Consider the following 22,720-nt stretch of genomic DNA (forward strand, 5'->3'; position numbering starts at 1 on the left):
GATGCATTTGACACTCTGGATTCTGTACTCATTTTCTGTAACCATTATGATTTGACTTCTGTGATTCCGCTTTACATATTCAGTACATATTTCGTACTGACCCCCTTTCTTCGGGGGCTGCATTTTCATGCCGCGCAGGTACTGACGACAGGTTCGCTGATCCACACGTTTAGGATCCTATTTCTGCTATTTGGGGCGCTCTCTTCTACAGAGCCCATCTTTTGGTACAGTCTGTCACTGCTATCTGGATATGTACTTTGTTCAGGGTATGACGGGGCCCTGTCCCGTCTTATGATTATGATATGTTCTGTAGAGGTCTGTGGATACATCTGTGTGGGTTCTGTACATATGTTTGGGATATTCTGTTCTGTGATGGCCTTATCGGCCTATGTGTGCCAAGTCTGCTTTTCTGCTAAGTTCTGTAGCGACCACTAATATTATTATTATATTATTATTCTGTTAATATGCTAATTTGGGGTATCGGGTACGTATAGGTGCCCAGCTCGGGCACTGGTCGCGGCCCACGGGGTTGGGTCGTGACATTAACAATCTAAGGGACGTTATAAATCTTCTCCAAAGCATCATTAAATCATCATTAACCCGTTACTCATAATTCCATTTCGATACCTATCGTATGCCTTGCCTTCTCTTGGCAAACTTTCTTCTCTTATCTCGAATGCCTTTGAAATCTTAATTAGGGTCATCAAACGTCATTCCTTACTTATTGAAATATCGTATACTCGTACTCTTCGTTAGTCTATTTACTGTGCATTAACGGAAAATCTTCCGAGGTGTAACAAATACGTAAATGATCTGCATGTTCTGATTCTGTACGAGAGTATACCAGAATATCGTCAATGAATACTATTACAAATAAATCCAAGAGAGACATAAATACATTATTTGTCAAATTCATGAACACTGCCGGAGCATTAGTTAACCCAAACGACATCACCTGGAATTCATAATGGTCATATCTCGTTCTGAAAGCTGTTTTGGGAATATCTTCTTCTTGAACCCTCACTTGGTGATAACCTGACCTCAAGTATATTTTGGAAAACAACTTGGCACCCTATAGTTGATCAAACAAATCATCAATTCTCGGAAGAGGATATTTGTTCTTTATCGTCACCTTATTCAACTGCCTATAATCGATGCGCATTCGTAGGGAACCATCTTTCTTTCTCACGAATAGGACTGGTGCTCCCCACGGTGATGAACTGGGTCTAATAAACCCCTTCTCAAGAAAATCTTTCAACTGTGCCTTTAATTCTTTCAATTCTGCCGGAGCCATTCGGTAAGGAGGAATAGAAATAGGCTTGGTGTCCGGCAACACATCAATAGCGAAATCAATCTCTCTTTCCGGGGGAAGGCCTGGAAGTTCATCTGGAAATACATCCGGAAATTCATTCACTACCGGAACGGATTGGAAAGTTGGCGACTTCGCTTCGGTGTCATGAACTTGGAGTAAGTGATAAATATAGCCCTTAGCTATCATCTTTCTTGCCTTAAGGTAGGAAATAAACCTACCTCTTGGAGATGTTGTATTACCCTTCCATTCAAGCACGGGCGCTCCCGGAAATTGAAATCAAACTACTTTCATTCGGCAATCCATATTAGCATAACATGAGGCCAACCAATCCATACCCATAATCACATTGAAATTTAACATTTCCAGCTCAACTAAATCAACTTTAGTCTGGCGGTCGCATATCACAATGACACAATTTTTGTACACTTGTCTAGCTATCACGGGATCACCAACCGGAGTAGATACCTCAAAAGGTTTAATCGGCTCGGGTTTCACCCCAATACGACTAGCAACATACGGAGTAATGTAAGATAGGGTAGAACCCGGATCTATCAATGCATACACATCATGGGAAAATACGGATAATGTACCTGTAACCACATCCGGGGAGGACTCAAGATCTTGTCGTCCGGCTAAAGCATACATACGGGGCTGAGTGGCATCTGAAGTAGATGTTCCCCCTCTGCCTCTACTTGACCCGCTGGAATCTTGAGAGTCTGCCTTACCGGGTGCACTAAAGAGGAACCAGTCGTTGATCCTGTGGGCTAAACCCCACCTCTACCATACCTCGAGGGACAATCACGCATCAAGTGCCCAGTCTGTCCACAAACATAGCAAGCATCTGTGCCCTGGCGACATGGCCCCGAATGTAATTTACCGCATTGACTACATCGCGGCACTGGTGGTCTCCTCTTATTATGATCACCCGCAAACCTGGAACCTGAAGCTCTCGAACTCTGACCCTGTTCTGAAGGAAAGGAGCGATCAAATCTCCTACCTGCAAATCATGGAGGCGCACTAGTCGTCGACTGGCCTGAGTGTCTAGAATATGCCCCTTCCTGTTCTTCTATAATAGGCGAAGTGGGAGAAGTATTAGATGGAGCCTCATTATGTGATTCGCCTTCTTCTACATTCATTAGCGGCTCTCTTTCTAACCACTTTTTCATAGTAGTCTTGCCCTTCTGGGCGGCTGTAGATTTTCCCTTTGGCGACATTTCTGAAATCATAGCACACTATTAAGGAGGAGAAAATCTTATAACACAGCTCTATCGCACGATCTCTTAAGATGAAAGATGGTCATTTTTCCTAAATGCCCTGTAGCCTTCTATTTATTAGTGTGGCGCGCAACACACCATAAACAAGATTCTAGTAGACACGGCTCGTAGACACTTCCTAGGACTGAACTGCTCTGATACCACTTTTGTCACGACCCGACTAGGGGCCATGACGGGTACTCGGGGCTAACTACCGAGCACCACTCATACCATTACCCATCGTACACATCAATCGTCCATTCACTAATCATATACTCAAATCATAGAAAAACTATTTTTCACTTGAAACATAATTACTTTTATATACATAAGCCCTTCGGCTATCAATATATATATATATATACACGTGGGAAAAATCGTGAGACCATACTACCCACACATACGTATCTATGAGCCTCTACTAGAGTACTAGACATAGGGACGGGACAGGACCCCGTCATGCCCAAAACATATATATACACAAAAGAGTAAATCAATGGCACCTCCGGAATAATGGGGTGCTCTCAAAGTCTGCTAGTAGCTCCTACGAGTCTGGATCACCTCCCTGCCTACCTGTGGGCATGAACACAGCGTCCAAAGAAAACGGACGTCAGTACGAACATTGTACTGAGTATGTAAGGCATGAATGAAATGAACATAATCAAGAAATCATAAGACATAAGATGAAGATATAGCCTGCGTAACTTTTATGGGTGGATACATTTCATACATATATCAAATATAATCATAGTACATGTATCATCATAGCGCATACATCATTGTATCATATAAATCATCATCGTTAACCCGCGTCCGGGTAACCATCATATGCCGCCCACTAGTGGTGTCATGCCCGGCCCTCTAAGCTCGGTGTAAACATAGCAGCCCGCCTTAGCGGTGACATGCCAGGCCATTTAGGCACGGTGGAATCGTATGCAGCCCGCCTTCGCGGTGACATGCCCGGCCAACAAGGCACGGTGGAATCGTATCGTCATATAGTCAACATAAACTTATCATTATTATACATCTCATAGGCATATCATAATCTTAGCGTCATTATACATTTATCATCAAACATACATTAGAACTAGAAGGCATCTGTGGCTATGTAGGGGTGACATAAGGTCGTGAACCCCCGGTTACATTATGGAGTGATCATAATCATCATATCTCACCTTGATGGGACTAACATTTTAAGGTGAGTGCACACAAAGAAAAGCATCAATGGAACCATACTTAGGATCATTAGCTTCATGGACATCTTATTTTACTCTAGGATTCTTTATACTTAAACTCATCATCATCAATATCATGCTCGTATCGTATCTCTTTTCTTCATCATATGCGTATGTAGCTCTTTATAGTCATGGACTCATAATTTCCGTTATTTAGGAAGATCATGGAAAAATAGGAAGATTCATGCCATAGGAGTCATGCCTTAGAAGGAAAAGATTAGCCTTACACCTCTTTCGTTTAACAATTCTATCGCTTGATTGGTCTTCTTCGATGCTCGCGTTTCTACCTTCAAGAAAGTTCGTATTAATATTAGGTAATCGATTATAAGAATGTGCTTACTAAGGCTAGAGAAAATTAGGCAGCATTTCCTTTGTTTATACAACTTTCCTCATATCACATATCGACTCCCCAACATCCATAAAAACATTCACAATATTATAAACAACAATCATCATTCATCTACATTATCCACATTTCACAATTTCACTTCAATTCCCCCATAATCATGGTCATAGTTCACTATTGCATTTTCTCACATATAATGCTTACCCCATATTCTAAATGTCACTTATAGCATACTTACAATCACAACATATCAATATTCATAATTCACTCCAAACTACTAATAAAAAATGACACTATTCTTACATTCATAACCCATTTTCTATCTCCTTCTACAATCCAAGTGTTTCACCTTTTCAATACCTTAAACAACATGGAAATACCATGAAACTTACCTTAGATGGTGTAGGAATAAACCTTGAGTGGAAATACTTCTCTTGCACCAAAACCCTAGTTCACTTCCATTGGAATTCCTTGGCTTGGATGAACTTTAATGTGTTTCATACACTTGATTTTGTTGGTTTGATGAAGTTGATCATCAATTTCTCTTGGGTTCTTGTAGGTGAAGAGTGGAGAGAGTTCTAGAGGGTTCTTGAGGTGTGGATAGAAAATGAGAATGATGAGAAATGAAAATAATGAACTTGGGTCCTCTTATTTAAAATATAAAATCTGGCCCGTCAGGTAATTATACGGACACTTATACAGTCCGTATAAGTGACCGTGAAATCACCCCATCAACTTCTCGCTTCTGTGACCATTATACGATCCGTATAAGTGACCGTATAATCCCATCAGTGAGGGATCTTCACTGTGACAATTCTGCGGACCATTATACGGACCGTATAATATTATACGGACCATATAATTGGTCGTATAATCTATCTCTTCTCCGATTTTGTTCTCGTCACTTCGTTTGATCTCAAATCCTTATAGAACCTTCTTTGCACTTGTTTAACACTTCATTAACAATCTAAGGGACATTATAACTCTTCTCCAAAACATTATTAAGCCATCATTCATTCGATACTCGTAAATCCTGCTCGACACACAACATATACCTTGCTTTCCTTAACAACTTTCGTCTCCTACCTCAAATGTCTTTGAAATCTCATTTAGAATCATCAATTGTTATTTCTTACTTATTAAAACATCGTATATGTTGTGCCCTTCGTTAATCTATTCACTGTGCATTAACGTAAATGTTTTTCGGGGTGTAACACTTAGGAATAAAGATGTAGCCTCAGTCAAGGTCCTATGGAGAAATAATAACCGAGAAGAAATGACTTGAGAAGCGGAAGAAAATATGAAGACCAAGTACCCTCACTTATTTCCACCCGCAGAAGAGATTCAAGATGAAACATTAACATTATAAGGTATGTATGCTTTCTTTTCATACTTTTGGTCGTGTGTAGGCATATTTTCTTGTCATTGTATCGTATCCCTGTGAGGCATTGTTATTGTGGGCTTTTGTGACAGGGGGTTAGAGCCATATTACAGGGGAAACTCTGGCAAAATTTTCGTAGAATTTCCGAGAACTTAACATTCGAGGACGAATGTTTTTAAAGGGGGGAAGAATGTTACACCTCGGAAAAATTTCATGTCGTCGTATGATAGATGGACTAACGCAGGGTGACACGAATACGATGTTTTTATAAGTAAGAAAGGATACTGAACGATTCTAATTAAGATTTCAAAGACGCTGGAAGTAAGAGGAGAAAGTTCCTTAAGAAAGGCAAAGTATATGTTGTGATTTGGAAAAGTTCTGTAAAGTACCGAGATAATGTTGACTTAATGACGTCACAAAGAAGAGTTATAACACTCCTTAGATTGCTAATGAAGTGTTAAGTGTTGAGAAGGTTCCATAAGGATTGGAGATCAAACGAAACGACGAAAACAATTTCAGAAAGGTGGAGTTATATGACCACTTATACGGTCCGTATAAGGGTCCGTATAACCCAACATGAAGGATGTTTTCCATGATAGGGAACCACAGACACTTCTACAGGCCGTATAATGTTATACGGACCGTATAAGTGGTTCGTATAAGTCCCGACGGGCTGAGTATTTCCAAGTATTTAAATGTGTTCCCACTTCATTACTTTCATTCTCCTCACTTCTCCAATTCTCTCCAAGTCTCTAGAACATTCCATACATTTAATTTTAAAGAATACAAGGGAAATCAAAGATTTATATCATAAATTCAAGTGAATCAAGTGCAAGGAAGCTCTTTGGGGTTGCTAGAGTCAAGAAATCCCTTGGAAGTTAAAGCTAGGGTTTTCTTCAAGTGGAGTATTTCTATCCAAACCCCATTCCTACTCAATCAAAGGTCAGTTTTATGAACAATTCATGCTATTTAGGGTATTGAGGGGTTGAAAGAATTGGATTATGATGGAAAGAGAAAATGGGTTACAAACATGAGAATAGTGACATTGTTGAGTAGTTGCTTAATATGAATCATGATTCTTGATATGTTGTGATTATAATTATGTTACAAATGATATTAAGAACATGGGAGAAATATTATATAAGGATGAATGTAATGTTGTATTATGGCCATGGTTATGGATGATTTGGAATGGAAATTGGGAGACTTGAACAATGTAGGGTGAACGAAGATTGTTGATTATGATATGATGAATGTTATTATTGACGTTTGGGAGTTGATACATGATATGGAGAAAGTTGTATAAACAAAGGAGATGCTGCCCCAATTTTCTCTAGCTTTAGTTCAAGCGTGTTTATGTTATCGATTATCTAATATTGGTACGAATTCTCTTGAAGGTATAAACGTGAATATTGGAGGGGAACATTCAAACGATAGAGTAGCTAAACGAAAAGGTATGTAAGGCTAGTCCTTTCTTTTCTAAGGCATGAATCTTATGACATAACTTTCCCTATCCTCCATGACTTTCTTACATTATGTAAATTATGAGTCTATATATGTTCATGAAGAGTCCCATATGAGATAGAAATAAGAGATACATTATGAGTATGATAAAGACAATGTTTAGCCTAAGTTTAAAGATCCTAAAGTTCATGATATAATATTGCTATAAAGCTAATGATCCTCATATGACCCCTTTGATATGGCCTATTGTTGTTACACTCACCTTATCATGTTAGTTCCTTCAAGGTGAGGCAGAATGCTTATGAATACTCTATAATGGGATCGAGGGTTCACGACCTTACGTCACCCCAATAAATTTACAGCTTGTCTTGAGTTTATATGCATGATTCATGATAATTATATGATGATGATATTACACCGCGCCTATATGGCCCGGAGACACCGCTAAGGCGAGCAGCGTAGACACCACGTCCAGATGGCATGGTCAGGTGGCGGCATGAGATGGTTACCCTGAACACGGGAGGCCTGGACGCGGGCTAATGATGATCACACCGTACGTATATAGTCGGGCAGCTTATATATATATATATATATATATATATATATATATATATATATATATATATATATATATATATATGCATACATAATATGATGACGTTTATGAAGTAAGTTAGCATGCGTTATTTCAGTCTTAAGTGACAGTCAGTTACAGGTTGTTCCTCACTTGATGTCTCCTTGTTTCATTGATATGTTATTATTGTTTATGCCTTACATACTCAGTACAATGTTCACGTTGACATCCTTTCTCTTTGGACGCTGTGTTCATGCCCACAGGTAGACAGGGAGGTGGCCTAGATTCATAGGAGCTGATCAGCAGATTTACGAGAGCACTCCATTATTTCGGAGGTGCTATTTGATTTATTATTTTGAGTATATATTTTGGGCACGACGGGGTCCTGTCCCGTCCTTATGTCTAGTACTCTAGTAGAGGCTGGTAGACATGTGTGTGTGGGTAATATGGTCTCATGATTTTCCTCATTGTATATATATATTATTTTGATAGCTGGAGGACTTATGTATATAAATGTAGATATGCTTGAAAGTGAAAATGATTTTCCCTATGACTGGAAGTGTGAGAGTAGTAGATGAATGCAGGATAAGTATGATGACTAGCAGGATGAGTGGTGCTCGATAGTCAGCTCCGGGTACCCATCATGGCCCCCTATTCGGGTCGTGACAGTGGACGCTGCGTCATGCTCGCAGGTGGCCAGGGAGACAGGCTTGATCCTTAGCTTTCTTATTCGGGGACTACATAGAGGAGCTCCATTTCATCCGGAGCTACAACTTTTGGTATTATTCTTTTGTGTACATACATATGGGCACAGCGGGGTCCTGTCCCGCTTATATGATGTTGCCTACTCTTCTTAGAAGCTCGTAGACAGTGGTGTATGGTTAGATGTCTGGTAGCCTTGTCGGCTCATATTTTGTATATCATTTTTATAGCCTTGTCGGATTGTGTATATGGATATGGGCATTGTTATTGATGATGATATAAATGCATTGTTGCCCAACGAGATTAGCACTGTTGATGTATGTAAATTATGAGTAAGCCATGTGGCTCACTTAGATGTGAATGAAAATGTACGATAAGAGGTAACCGGGTGGGTTAGCATCGGGTGCTCGTCATGGCCCTCCGGTTGGGTCGTGACAGGTACTCAACCCTGTATCTATGCATTAGCTGGGCGTCAGGACCTTGAGTCTTCCCCAGATGTGGTTACTGTTGACACCCAATTTTGACCCTCTTTTTTTTCGTTTAATTAATTTCACTATGCTTCTCAGTCCTGAAAATTTGCTAGAATGAGTTTGGAATATTTTCGCTAATTATTACACTATTTTTCGAGATATGTTTCCCTTAAGTTAAGGACATTTTTTATTGTTTCCTAAAAATTACCAAAACATCATATTTTTATAATTAAAATTACTAAACATCATTCTTTACAATTAAATCAAAAAAAATAAAAAATAGTGTTGATATTCCTATATCGATATTGGCATTGGCATTTTTTTCTTTAATCCTATTTATTACTATGTTAATCATCGTTTATTCTATTTTAAAACTAAATACGTATATTAAATTACTTGTATTATAATTTTCATATGTACAAATTTTTGAGAATTAATTAGGACAAAGAAGCATATTTTAATTAGTTCAAAATGAAAAGGAATTAGGATGAATAATTCATCTACCTAAAATATTGGGCCAAATCCTATTCCTATCCTACAAAATCTGTGGCCCAAAAACCTTCAGCCCACTTCCTCACCGCCCCAGCCCAAGACCCCACCGACCCGACCCAGCCCACTAAAACAACTAAATCAACCAAGTCCCTAAAATCAGTAACCAAACAGCCCTTTCTTCTAAATCAACAACCCTAACCAAAACGTTCCTCTCTCCTCTCTCTTCAACCTAACCATGGCTGCCACCCCTTCCACCCCGTCACGTCCGTCACCTCACCACCACCACGCCCATATCCCACAAAATCCGCTACTTACGCCCCTCTTCTCCTTTCTCACACTCCATCTCTGAAGCTTGCAGGCTCCATGTACGATTTCAGCGGATTTCGGGGTAAGTCCCATCCCCATTTTCATCATCTCATCTGTTGAAAAACATCTCCCAAAATTTCCCCCCTTTTCCTTATTTTAAACTTCGAATTCAAGCTGTTGAAACCCTCAGTATTTTTCTATAAATACAGACCCTCGTGGGCTGTTTTGAACAAGTTTCAAGGGTAGAAAATCCCATTTAAGTTAACAAGGTTCAAGTGTTGGAAATTCCTCTTGAATAACCAAAAAAAAAATATATCTCATCTGTTTTCTTAAAAAAAAAAAAAACTTTTTTTTTTTAAGTTGCTGGTCTGAAAAATTCTCTTTTAACTATACTTTTGTTTTTGTCGAATTCTTGGTGGTTCTCGGCTAAACAAGCTCCTCAAGCGGATTCGGAGACTCGACTTCAGCTATGTGGTTGTTTTAGTCGATGCCCATCCCTTTATTTTCATTCCATTCTGATTCATGTAATTAAATTGCAGAAGTTTGAGCATGTGTTGCTAAATTTAAATTCTGTTTTTTAGGTGTTTTTCTTGAAATATGTTTTTTTTTATAGAAATCAGCATATAAAGTAACCTGAGGAGTATTGCAAGTCATAAGGGTATATCAATAATACTTGGAGTAAAATGACGACGACGTTAGCCTCAGTTCGCTGTCACAAAGAAGGTCTGTGTCTCTCCTTTCATCCTTATTTATTTATGGAAACTTGAATATGTGAAAGTCCTAGGGTCCTTGTTTGGATTGAGGTTTTTCTATGTAGCTTCAGCTATGTGGTTGTTTTAGTCGATGCCCGTCCCTTTATTTTCATTCCATTCTGATTCATCTAATTAAATTGCAGAAGTTTGAGCATGTGTTGCTAAATTTAAATTCTGTTTTTTAGGTGTTTTTCTTGAAATATGTTTTCATTATTCTTTATAGAAATCAGCATATAAAGTAACCTGAGGAATATTGCAAGTCATAAGGGTATATCAATAATACTTGGAGTAAAATGACATATGAATGTATGATCGCTTGAGTATTTAGTTGTTTGTCGAGTATGTGTTAGTTAGCAGCTCTGCTTCTCTCTGTCACTTCGATTCTTAAAGTTGTGAAGCCTTAGCCTTTGTTGTTTTATTTAAGCAAATTGATATTCAGTATGTTTATATTTTGACGCTGGTCATTTTTTCGAGTCGTTGTTTGCTGCACCTTGAACTTATGTAAAAAAACTAGGTTCTGCGATCTTTAATGAGTATCCTGTTTTCGATCTGCTAGAGCCATGTTCTTTATCGAATTCTACTTCTGGAATCATGTCTCAAGGCTTATCTTTTAGATGTGTTGAACCAGCACTATTCTTATAATTCTATGCTGTATTTTAGTAAACCGCGTACTAAGCTTCTTCTTTTCCCTTGTTTGGTGGTGTTTGAACATCAGATTAAGAGCATGAGTGTAGTTTCTGCCCTTTTTCTTAGTTCGAGTCTGTCCTGTTCAAATGTTTTCAAGATTCAAGCTTTAAAATCTCTTTCTTTAGTTAAGGTTTTGAGTATACAAATTCTATGCTTGCTTTATTTTTCCCTTGCTAATTAGATACTGGTTCATTAAAAGAATAGAAACATGTAATAAGTCAAGGATGCTTTGTTTTTCATCAGGGAGTCATATCAGCAAGTTTATTTGCAATTTTTACATCATGTATGCCTTCTCACATTCTTAGTTGTTAAATTTGTATACCATGCCTTGTTAAGAAGTATAACTCTTAATCTAGATCTCATTTATTTTCTCAAAAGTTTCTTTTTGAAGTTCAAAGACAGAATAATAGTCCTACTTGTGTATCTGTTAATCCCACTTGTTCCCTGCTAATAGTGTGAGACGACTTATTGGTCAAAGGATATGGTTGAGATACAAATTGTTTCACTTTTATAATAAGAAGTTGGTCTATATTTGGTTAATGTGACTAGAGAAGCCTAGTAAAACTTTGCTGCTACATTATCCTTATCAATGGCTGTAATATTTTGGCCAAACAGCTTGCTGTTTTGGGCATGTATTATGCTATCTTTTGAAAGTTGTCATACTTTAATGGAAGGCAAAAAAAAAAAAAAGACATTACTACTGCTGCATGTCACTGTTACTTGCATTTGCTGTGTTTAAGATAAATCTTGCCAGGTTTTGGGATAAAGCTGTTGCATTCATTAAAAAGAAATAGACTCACACTTGATTAAGGGATTGGTTTGGCATTTGCTGCTGGTTCTGACCTTGGCTACTGTTTTGATATAAAAAGCTACTGTTTTTTTTTACTAAGTCAGCTACTGTTTTTGGGTTAAAAAGTTGCTGTTTTTGATATAAAAAAGCCACTGTTTTTTTTTTTTTCTAAAAAGCTACTGTTTTTTGTTTTGGGGTTAAAAAGCTACTGTTTTGGTTGGGGAAAATTACTGGTTTAAGGAAAAAAAAAAACTGGAATTTGTATTTTCTTTTAGATAAGTTCCGAGTGTTCAAATGGCCATGTTCTCTTAGTCTCTGAAATGGTTAAAACTCATCCCAACATACCGGTTGCACTTAAAATAGTTTAATTAGCATGTAAATGTACCTCTCTTGTGTGGTTAAAATTCTTGCTTTAAAAAAAAAACCATCTTTTACTTCAAAAGCGATATGTGTTAGTCTAGCTAAGAAAATAAATTGTTTAGGTGTATTTTTTCTAGAATACGGTCATCTCGTTCGTTAGAATCTTTAATATCTATGTTGCACATCTAGAACAAACTTAGACTTGAAAACGAGCCTTCGATCTATCCTTTGATATTGTTTCCTGCTCAAATCATGACTTGGGGAATTTTGCTTATCTAAACATGAAAGCCAAACTTGTGTTGAGAATCTGGAAATAATGGCTGTCAACTCTTTCTCTAGAAAAACCTTTGCGTAACGAGTACGAGCCAAACATAATTTCTATGCTAAAATCTGGTTCAGCGTGTTGTGTGTTCCGGTATGTTTTATGGGTTAGAAATGAAGTCCTAGGCCTTGAAATTTTACATTAACAGCGGGCCATTACATATTCAAGTTAGATCACATCTGTTAGCTTTTCTTACGGGTTAGGCATGCTTTCACCCTTCCTTCTTTGTTGTGATTCATACTGGCTTTGCTCTAAGTTTAGTTGGTCTATAGTGTTATACTCAGTCGGAATGGATCCCTAGCATTGTTGCAAATAAATTGAGGTGCTGACTGGGTGTGAGAAGAAGAGTCCTTACTTAAATGAATCTGTCCCAAAGGGGAAATCCCAAACCTCCACACCATGTCTCTCATGTGGATTCATAATTGTCCTCCTGATACTTTTACTATGGAACCCTTCCACAAGAGAATCAACAGTACTTCCCATTCGTAATTTTCAGCGGAGGCATTTGTACTTGTGGATTGGGATATGACTCAACTAGTGATGACCATAAGATCCTTAAGATTGATCTCACAGCATGCAGTGAAATTCTAGTGTTGAAACATGGTTCCTGGACAAAACTTTGATAAACATCCGAGTATCCTACTGGCACTTATCCTGTGTTGTCTAATATGGACTCTTTGGCATTTGCGCATGGAGCATTTCATTGCCTTGATTTGTCAGTGAATAATTTTGTGTTTTCATTTAGAATTTCAAATGAGGTGTACGGAGAGATACTGTTGCCAGTGGAGTTGTTGTTGTTGATATATTTAGGGATGTTCATGGTTTGGTTTAATTTTGACCTATAAAGAAGGCAAATATCTATTGCCATTGATGTGATTCTGATAGCAATAGTACTTCCTCCGTTCATTTTGTGGCTTGACACTGTCCACAAACTGCTATGCAAAAGTTTCCATATCTGAGGGCAGTGACATGAGCAGATTTGAGCCATTTTGCTGCTGCAATTTGAGGCCAACGCTGCTGCGTTTTTTGGCCATTTTCTACTGTGTTTTAGGCCATTTTCACCCCATTTTGGGACTGATTTACTGCCTGCGTTTTTTGGCCATTTTCTACTGTGTTTTAGGCCATTTTCACCTCATTTTGGGACTGATTTTGCTGCTGCAATTTGAGGCCAACGCTGCTGTGTTTTTTGGCCATTTTCTACTATGTTTTAGGCCATTTTCACCCTATTGTGGGACTGATTTACTGCCTGCGTTTTTTGGCCATTTTCTACTGTGTTTTAGGCCATTTTCAACTCATTTTAGGACTGATTTACTGCCTGCATTTTGGCCAACTGATTGCTGTGTTTTTGAGGCTGAAAATGCCACATTTTTTAAACATTTTGGGGGCAAAAAATGCTGCTGCACATTTGAACTGAACTGTTACCACGTTATTGTGCCAAAACGTTGCTGCGCTTTAAGGCATCGTGTACCACATTTCGATGAAAATGGTTGTTGTTACACTTGATAAGTATAGCTACTGAGGTATCTTTGGCTAATTGTTGGTGTCTAGCTGAAACGGATGTTCTTTAAGATGCTACACTTGGTTTGCAACTGCTGCTATATTTGTGGCTAAGCTGTTGTTTAAAAAAGGAAATGGATATTGCACTTGAATTGCTGTCTAAGAATAATTGCTGCTACTTGAGCTAATTCATTGGCATGTGCTGAAGGGAAGAATAGATACTACATCTTGATATGCCTGCTACTACATTTTCTAAATGCTCAAGGCTGCTAAGCAGCTGCTGCATCCCTTTTTTTAGATCAAATACTACACTGATCTGAACAGTTGCTTCATCCCGATATTTTCAGCTGCTACGCTTGGTGAAGAATCCTACTGATCTGAACTTGATACTACGCTTAGGGCCGATGAAGAGTTGTTTAACTTGAGGCCTCACTTTTAAAAGAACGGATTTCCATACTTGATTGAAAGTTAACTGATTTGAACACTTAAAACTTGCATAAAAAGGGAGTGGGACTGCTATACTCAAGTTCAGGTGTAATTAATATGCTAAATTATTTTTTCCTTATATGTTATTTTTTTTCTTACATTCGATTCTTTTATCTAGCTTTTAATAATTAGAGTTATATGGATTCCTTTTTTTCTTGTTGAGAATTGTTTCTAATCCTTATCTTTATTTTGTTTTTCTTTTTCATGAGCAACTTTGGGAGCATTTGGAGTTATGGCAACTCCGGATTCTGCCCATATCAAAGAGCGGCCAGCAGCAGATTTATTTGCTCGTGTCTAGTAGTCCCACCTCGTCCACGACTCGAGTCTCCGTCCTTCTTCCTTATTCAAAATTTCAAGCCTCCATATTGTTTGATACATGCTATTTATATTATTTGACTAACACTCTTGTGAATTTGTATTTTTGTAGTTTTGTTTTGAACGCGTAACTTGACTTAAGTATATTAGTAAGTTTAGTCATTATCTTCCCTGCGCTCTTTTTTTTTAGATATTGAACTTAGTGTATTTATTCAGATTAGGCGTATTAGAGTAGTCACATAAATGATGACAACCTTTTTTTTTTTTTTCAGGTCGTAAGAAATTGGATCTTTCTAAAAGGTGAAACTGGAGATTTCTTTCGAAATAAAGAATTTGCTAATAATGTTTTTTTTTTCTTTCAAGTGTTTCAAGCAAGAGCTAGGCATATTCTATGTGATGGCTCACACATGGATTTTTTAGAAATAAGAAAAAATGCCGGTTTTGGAGGATAAAAAAAAAATAAGAATTTTAGTGGCTCAAAACATCTTGCTATTTTCAGAATTCGTTCTTTTGCACTAACGTCGAGAAAGTTTTATCTTTCAAGTTGAAAACAAGAAAAATCATATTAGGCTTATGTATAGTGGCCTAGGAAGCCAGCTCATTTTGTAGGAAAAACTTTTATATCTACGATCTTTCAAACTGTCCGACTAACTTGACAAGCCATCTTTCGGGTTGTTGAAGTCAAGTTTGTGGCAAGCCGTCCTTCGGGATGTTGAAGTTCAGTCCTACTATGTAAGAAAACTATTGTGCTTGTAGTTTGGCTGTCTTGCTTGGTGTTTCCCCGCCATCTACATACCCGTGGTATCAGAGCCAGTCCATCTCTTTCGGAGAGGGGAGCAGTTTAGTTACCATCTGCGTCCAACCATTGTAAGTCCTTAGCAAAAATAAATGTCTCCTACTCTGTATAAAACCCTCTCTTGCAAATATGACTACCTTTATGAAGTTGATATTTTACCTGATGGAAACAAAGTGTCTCCCATCGACCTACCCCTCATAAACCCATACTCTGCTTTTGCTAAAAAGACATGTTCCCTGTGGTCACAAATCCGTTCCCTGGTCCAACCAAAGCCCAAAGAAGCTAAAGAATATGTTGGTGCCTCAAAACTTGACCAGCACCCTATTCTAGCAACTCAGGAGGAACAATTCATCACTCTGCAGATTCCAGATGATTTTCCTAGACAGTGGAAACATCATGGTTTCACCCATGTCCATTTTGGTGCTATTAGAATTGCATTAACATATCATGGACGAAAGGGCCAACCAGTTATAGCTCGCCTTGCCCTTCTTGATACCAGATATAACGAGTACCAACATGCGAAGTTGGGTACCACAAAAGTCACTCTAAATGCTGGGACAGTTTTTGTCACTATATTTCCAAATTTTAACATGTCCCTGTATAATCCATATCTAACGGAGGTTTTAAAGCTCCAAGTCCAAATTCAAGGTGCTCCACAAGCTAAAAATGCTATTCAGGCTACTTTACACTACCAAATAGCTTGGCGAGTTTAGAATCATGCTGTCACGACCCAACCCCGTAGGCCGTGACTAGTGCCCGAGTTGGACACTCATATTATCTATTAACTGTAGTCATTTGCAATTATCATGTCATGATCTCATTTGTACATAAAAAAAAAAAAAAATAGGACATTATTTTTAAGCTGTCAAGTTTTGTTTGTCTTAGGCACCTGTCTCCTGAGGAGTTGCACTTTTTAAACAACAATATATATATATATATATATATATATATATATATATATATATATATATATATATATATATATATATATATTCCTACGCAAGCCGACAAGGCTGCCACGATATACAAAATAACAAACATACATACATATGCAAGCCGACAAGGCTGCCATTACGAATGGGTACGCCCCAAACATAAGTCATAGACGTAAAACGCATCAACAACTACAAACAGACCCACACCGATGTCCACAGACCTCTAAGAGTAATGACCGTATCATATGGTGGGACAGGGCCCCGCCGTACCCGAATAAACACTTATATATACAACAAAGGAAGTTATACCACAAGCTAGGCTCCGGAACAAAGGAGCAGTCCAAAATAGCTGAATAGGTATCCTAAGCCGGCGGATCTCCAAAACGAGCGTCTGTACCTGCGGGCATGAACGCAGCCCCCCGAAGAAAGGGGGTCAGTACGGAATATGTACTGAGCATGTAAAGCTTGAAACATAATAATAGACTTATATTGAGACAAGGTATGTAGGACTCAATGCAACAACCAGAATTTTCATAAAACTTGCCTTTGAACATATTCCATCTATATAATTCTCATATCAATGTCATTAGAGAGTTTTGTAATCAAAGCTGCATAATCATTCTGTATATAACATATATATCGTGTCCCGGCCCTTTAATGAGGGACTCGGTAATTATAATCATAGAATCATAAACATAAACATGTACGTGTCCCGGCCCTTTAATGAGGGACTCGGTAATTATAATCATAGAATCATAAACATAAACATGTACGTGTCCCGGCCCTTTAATGAGGGACTCGGTAATAAGGAATATATGCCCTCCTGGCCGCCATCTCCATATCATAATATCATCACATTATCATATCATCATATCATCATATATATATATATATATAACGTGTCCCGACCCTTTAATGAGGGACTCGGTGAATAATGTAGTAAACATGCGCATGAAAACGTGTCCTGGCCCGGGACTCAGTGAAGGATATAGCGGTAAGCACGAGCAGAATAATGAGCAACCACATATATGCAATTCATCTTTTTAGACTCAATGGATAAGCAACTAACCAGCTCTAAAGTGTCAAAATAATATTCATATTCAGTTCATTTTAAGTCTCATAACAAACTATTACAAGAAACGTTTCAGATTTCATGTACATGTATCACTTTAACATGATGTAGCTTTTAAAAGTCAAGTATGTCTCTAGTTGTGCAATTCTTTAAGAATAGGAACTTTCATGCATTATTCATTAGTCACTCGTATTGTAGGCACATGACAACAACCTTAATAAAATATAGAATCATAAGTCATACATGGAACTAGAGAATAGAATTTACCCCAAGGTTCATATCGTTTCATACTTACGTCTAGGACATGCCAAAAGAAAGAAGGAATAGGCTTTACATACCTTTAGCGTTTAGTCGTATTATAACTTGTATTTGCTGCCCAAAAACACTTATCCTATATCAAGATATCAAGAGCTACAATTAGTCTACGAGGGAATTCAATACGTACTTTAACGTCAACAATCCCTTTCAAACATTTAGACGACGTTTCGTTCGCATTCAAATCAACTACATACAACCACCCCAACATCAATAATCATATGTTCAATACCAATCCGGACAGCCCACATAACATTAACATTCCATAACGATTCACATACAGCTACTACATTCTCAAGTTACTCCTAATAATCCGTAGCCTTAACGTTTTCGTGTAACAACTTTACAACAACCCAAACAACGTAATTACAATATATATTCTTAACTATCATTAGTATTTCCAATTTAAAGAATACAACATGTCCAAAACAGTTCCTAACCACAACACGTCCAAAACAGTCCCTAATCAACAACACGCCTAAAACAGTCCCTAACCAACAACATAAAGGTGCCCGGAATTCTTGCAAACGTTTACGAACATACCAAGCAAACCACATATGATTCTTACACATTATTTCATGTCTTCATTTCATATAATTTCAGTAAAATACGACCAGCAGTCACACGATAAATATATCACCAAATTCGTACGCAAACAACTACCTTGTCGACACAAAAACCTTACAACGACAACAACATGTTTAATGACATTACTTTCATGATTCTTGGAACTGTTTTAGCATCATTTCCATTCTTACAACAGCCCACAATTCATATCAATTTCAACTTGAATCATTATGCTTCACTTCCACTAAACGTTCATAACAAGAATCAACACTCAACACATACAATTTCACCTCTAGCACTAAAACAGTCCACTGTTTTGAACTGCTTGTATGCTTCAACATAATTCATTTCTTTAGCACCTTAATTCACATATTTAACATGCATACAATACACCACAATGTCCATAACAACAACAATCAAAATGTGGCACAAAATAGTCCATAATCTCCCCTAAAACAGTCCCTTTACACGGCTTTAACACTAGTCCAACAACTTCATGATTTTCATCCTTTTATCCAAACTACAACACATTCAATCCATTTCCAATACATGTACAAGAAGATTAGACATGATTTCATTAGAGTCTTCAACCCATGGCTCACTTTAATTTTTGGAAAAACAGTCCAATATCCAACATGCCACATCACAAACAAACTTCTACAACCTTTGTTCATTTACTTATGTTGATACATATTCAATTCATCAACAATACAAGCAAAATGAAATTAACCATGACTTCACCAATACTCATGGCTAACTCTCTACTTCAACTACAACAACAATCCAACAACAATCATGCATGAACTATACATTCAAATCGTCATGAAACACAAGAACAATAAGCATTCTTACCTTACAATCTTGTTCTTCACTTTGGACGAATTTTCAACACTATTGAGGTGCTTCACTTCTTGGTTTCGTTTCAACAACTACTACATATTCTTGTACACTAAATGAGGAGTTGATTTGAGGAAGAAAACTGATTTTTTTGGAACAAATTTGGACCTCACTTTCGACTAACTCTAGGTCAAGAGTTTCCTTTTCTCTCTCTATGTGTTCTTAACTTGTAAGTGTTGAAATGGTGTAGTGAGTTGTGGAGTAAATCTGATTTTTCATTATGTGTATTCCCTACAAGACTTGGACATGTGTACCACACTAATCTTGGGTCAATAACCTTTGACCATGGCACTAATCTAGGCTACACATGGAAAACAATATGGGCAGATTTTTTTTTTTGGTTCCCAATCCCACTAATGGTTAGTTTAATCCCACTTTTCATTAATATATCAATGCCAAACGAAATTGTAGTTGAATTATGACTTGAAACGAAACCGGAAGTTAAAATCTCTACTCCGTATCTTAAAATAGTCTTGTCTTTAACTTGTCACGTTTAGTTTAAAACGTCCCAATATATGAAAATATGGGATATAACACATGCTATGGATATCTCTCTTCCAGGTGGAGAAAATGCTTTGCTCTTAAAAGTGGATGCCACCAACGGAACTACCATGTGCACCCAAATCCCAAAACAACTTTCTAGAGAAGAACTTATAAAAGTCCTTCCAGATACATGGGTCACGAATTATGAAAAGCTGAGAGAACCTGTTGAACCTCTCCAATCTTCTGAACCCACTTTTTCCAAAAAACCCGAAAAAACAGTCGCCATATGCTTTGACCACTCTCACCTTAAAAAACCCAACAAAACAACCTTCTCTTTCCAGATGTACCAACCCACTCATAACCAAGCACACCAAGATGACCCTGAAACATTCGCTTACCATTTGCCAAGTATCATGAGCGAACATGACTGGATAAAGCAGTTCGATAATGAAGGTCATGAAGTACGGTGGTTCAAATGTCCTTTCACGGGACACTGCCCATGGGATATCCAATGTGACTGTCAAGAATGTCTTGACGATGCAATTGAATGGGATGAACACCATACAAGAAGAGCCAAATCAAAGAAAAAAGGGGGAAACTCTGAAAGAAAGTTTCGAACAAGGTATGAAGAAGGAGACTCATCTATCGGTTCACTGAGCCGTCCTGGAAAATATGAATTCCTTGTTTCGTACAAACCCCAAAGTTGGCCATTTCTCCCTAACCAAAATTTACATCACAAACCTTCAAACCCAAGTATCCCAAAGCCAGAAATATTCATGATGAACCCCTCCAGCTCCAGTCACACCACTGAATTTCCCCCACAACAACCTTTTGAAAAGGATGGTGCAAGCCATGCCCCAAAAATTCCAAGGCAAAATGTTGTGCTGCCCACGGGAGAAAAGCCACCAACAAGTGAAGTGGAAGCGACAATCAATTGGCAATCCGAAAATGCCATTTGCCAAAACAAAGTGTAAACTAATATTAGCACTTCCATCAGAAATGTTGCTCACACACAGAATAAGATGATGAGCAGGGTGGAGACAATTGAGAAGAAGGTGGAACAAGCATCTTCTCAGCATGCTGGACTGATCAAATTCCCGAAATTGTGAATGACAAACATGTAGTATGAGATTTGTCCACCAGGCACTTCCTTTTTCCATTTCTTTAACCAACAACAAAAGGAAATGGCTGACCTTAAAGAACAAATATAACTACTGAGATATGGTCACCTTGAACCGCAAAAAACACAAAGCTGCCCATCAAAACCCGCCTTTTTCCCTATGTCCTCACAAACATACTCACCACCAAAGCTTGACCATTCTTTCACTGTGCTCCCATCCACAAAGAGAGACCCTATGCCTTTTGCCCAAAAACAAAACAATGAACTTGAGTTTGACATTGCAAAAATGGTTTGGGAAAGGAAAGACTCTATGGCGGCCCTAAAGCAGTCCAAACGAAAGAAAGAACTCGGGGAAAGTATAAAAGAACCCGAGCTGGAAAACTTGATGATCTCGGCCCATAATATTCCTAACCTCTGCGTGACCCGACCCACAAAGAATGTAGAGGAGGATGACACCCTAGGATCCAACGACCAAGATTCATATGATACTGATCCTACGGAAGCAAGCTTTGAGACAAGCGAAGATTCCTTAGTTGACTCTTCAGAAGAAAATAACCCGCCAATATTCATGAATCAACCCAGAGAACCAGAAATCTCTGAAGTAGATGATGATCGGGACGGGATGACAGATGAGCCAATTCCAGAAAGAAGGCCACAACCAAAAACAGCAAAATTCGTTGGGACTGGATTCCATACTTTCAGTCTGGATGATATCAAAGTATCAAGATGGCCCCAAAAGATCCAAGATTTCTTCACTTGGATGGTGACAAAGAATCTTATCGAACGGGAAAGTATATGATCCTGTCAGAATTCACTTCAAGGTTCTCCGGAATTCTCCGTGACTGGTGGAATTCACTTGGGACACAAGACAAGAATATGTTTCTCACATCCCAAGACTTTGCTTACAACATCAAAATACTCCAAGAGGTATTTTGTGGAGATACCGGCCAAAGGCAAGAAAAACTAAGGAGACAGTTCTTTGAAATGAAATTCATAGCATTTGACAGAGATGCCATCGATATCCATTTTCAAAAGATGGCTAAAATGTTCTTTGAGTTAGGTGGAGAAGCTAGTCTCAAGCAAGCCTTTGTTTCATCAGTTCCGAAGATGTTAGCAAGCCGGACCATGACGATCGTTGAGGAGAAGTTTCAATCAATAACGATCCCACCGATCGGCTACATCAGGCAAGCCATATTTCTAGCGTTGGATGATATCTGCACAAAGAGATCTGTTTTGAAGCAGATCATAAGAAACAATCCAGCCCTTGATAAAGCTTGCGGAAAGTCTGACCTAATTACTAGGTCAAGCTGTTCGTGCTATGTCCCCAGACGAAAGGGAAGGTTCAAGCGATTCAAATGGCCAAGGCCTTCACGAGAAGGATCCCAGTTCAGGAGGCGCACGAAATATTTCAGGAGGAAGAGCCTAGGCAAGTCCCGAAAAAATGATAGATGCTTCGTCTGCAACAAGATTAGGCATTATGCAAAACATTGTCCCCAATCCGGAAGATCGATCAAGCTTCTTACTGAAATAGAGGACTACACTGGTATCCATCTAGATGACGATGGCGATCTTGAATCTGTACTCTCATTAGAGGACGAACCCACAGAGAAGACCCTCTTTTCCATAGATGTGTACGAAGAATATGGCGATGAATATTACCAGATTTCAGAACCAGAGGGAAAGGCTCAAGAAGATATCAACAGCATCATGGTGATCCCGCAGGTCCAGCTTAAAGTTTATCCATCCAAATGGGATAAACCAATCCAGGTTATTGCCTTCATGGACACTGGA

The 22,720-nt window shown here is 38.3% G+C and overlaps 1 long non-coding RNA gene across 1 annotated transcript; it reads left to right on the forward strand.

The window, feature by feature from the left end:
• The first annotated feature begins 9,405 nt into the window (after positions 1-9,405).
• Positions 9,406-15,511, forward strand: LOC132644164 (uncharacterized). The gene is made up of 3 exons (XR_009583826.1): positions 9,406-9,617; positions 10,149-14,893; positions 15,017-15,511. It is a non-coding gene; the product is annotated as an uncharacterized LOC132644164 (long non-coding RNA).
• Positions 15,512-22,720: the final 7,209 nt, after the last annotated feature.

This window comes from Lycium barbarum, chromosome 6, assembly GCF_019175385.1.
Source record: "Lycium barbarum isolate Lr01 chromosome 6, ASM1917538v2, whole genome shotgun sequence".
Taxonomy (NCBI): Eukaryota; Viridiplantae; Streptophyta; class Magnoliopsida; order Solanales; family Solanaceae; genus Lycium; species Lycium barbarum.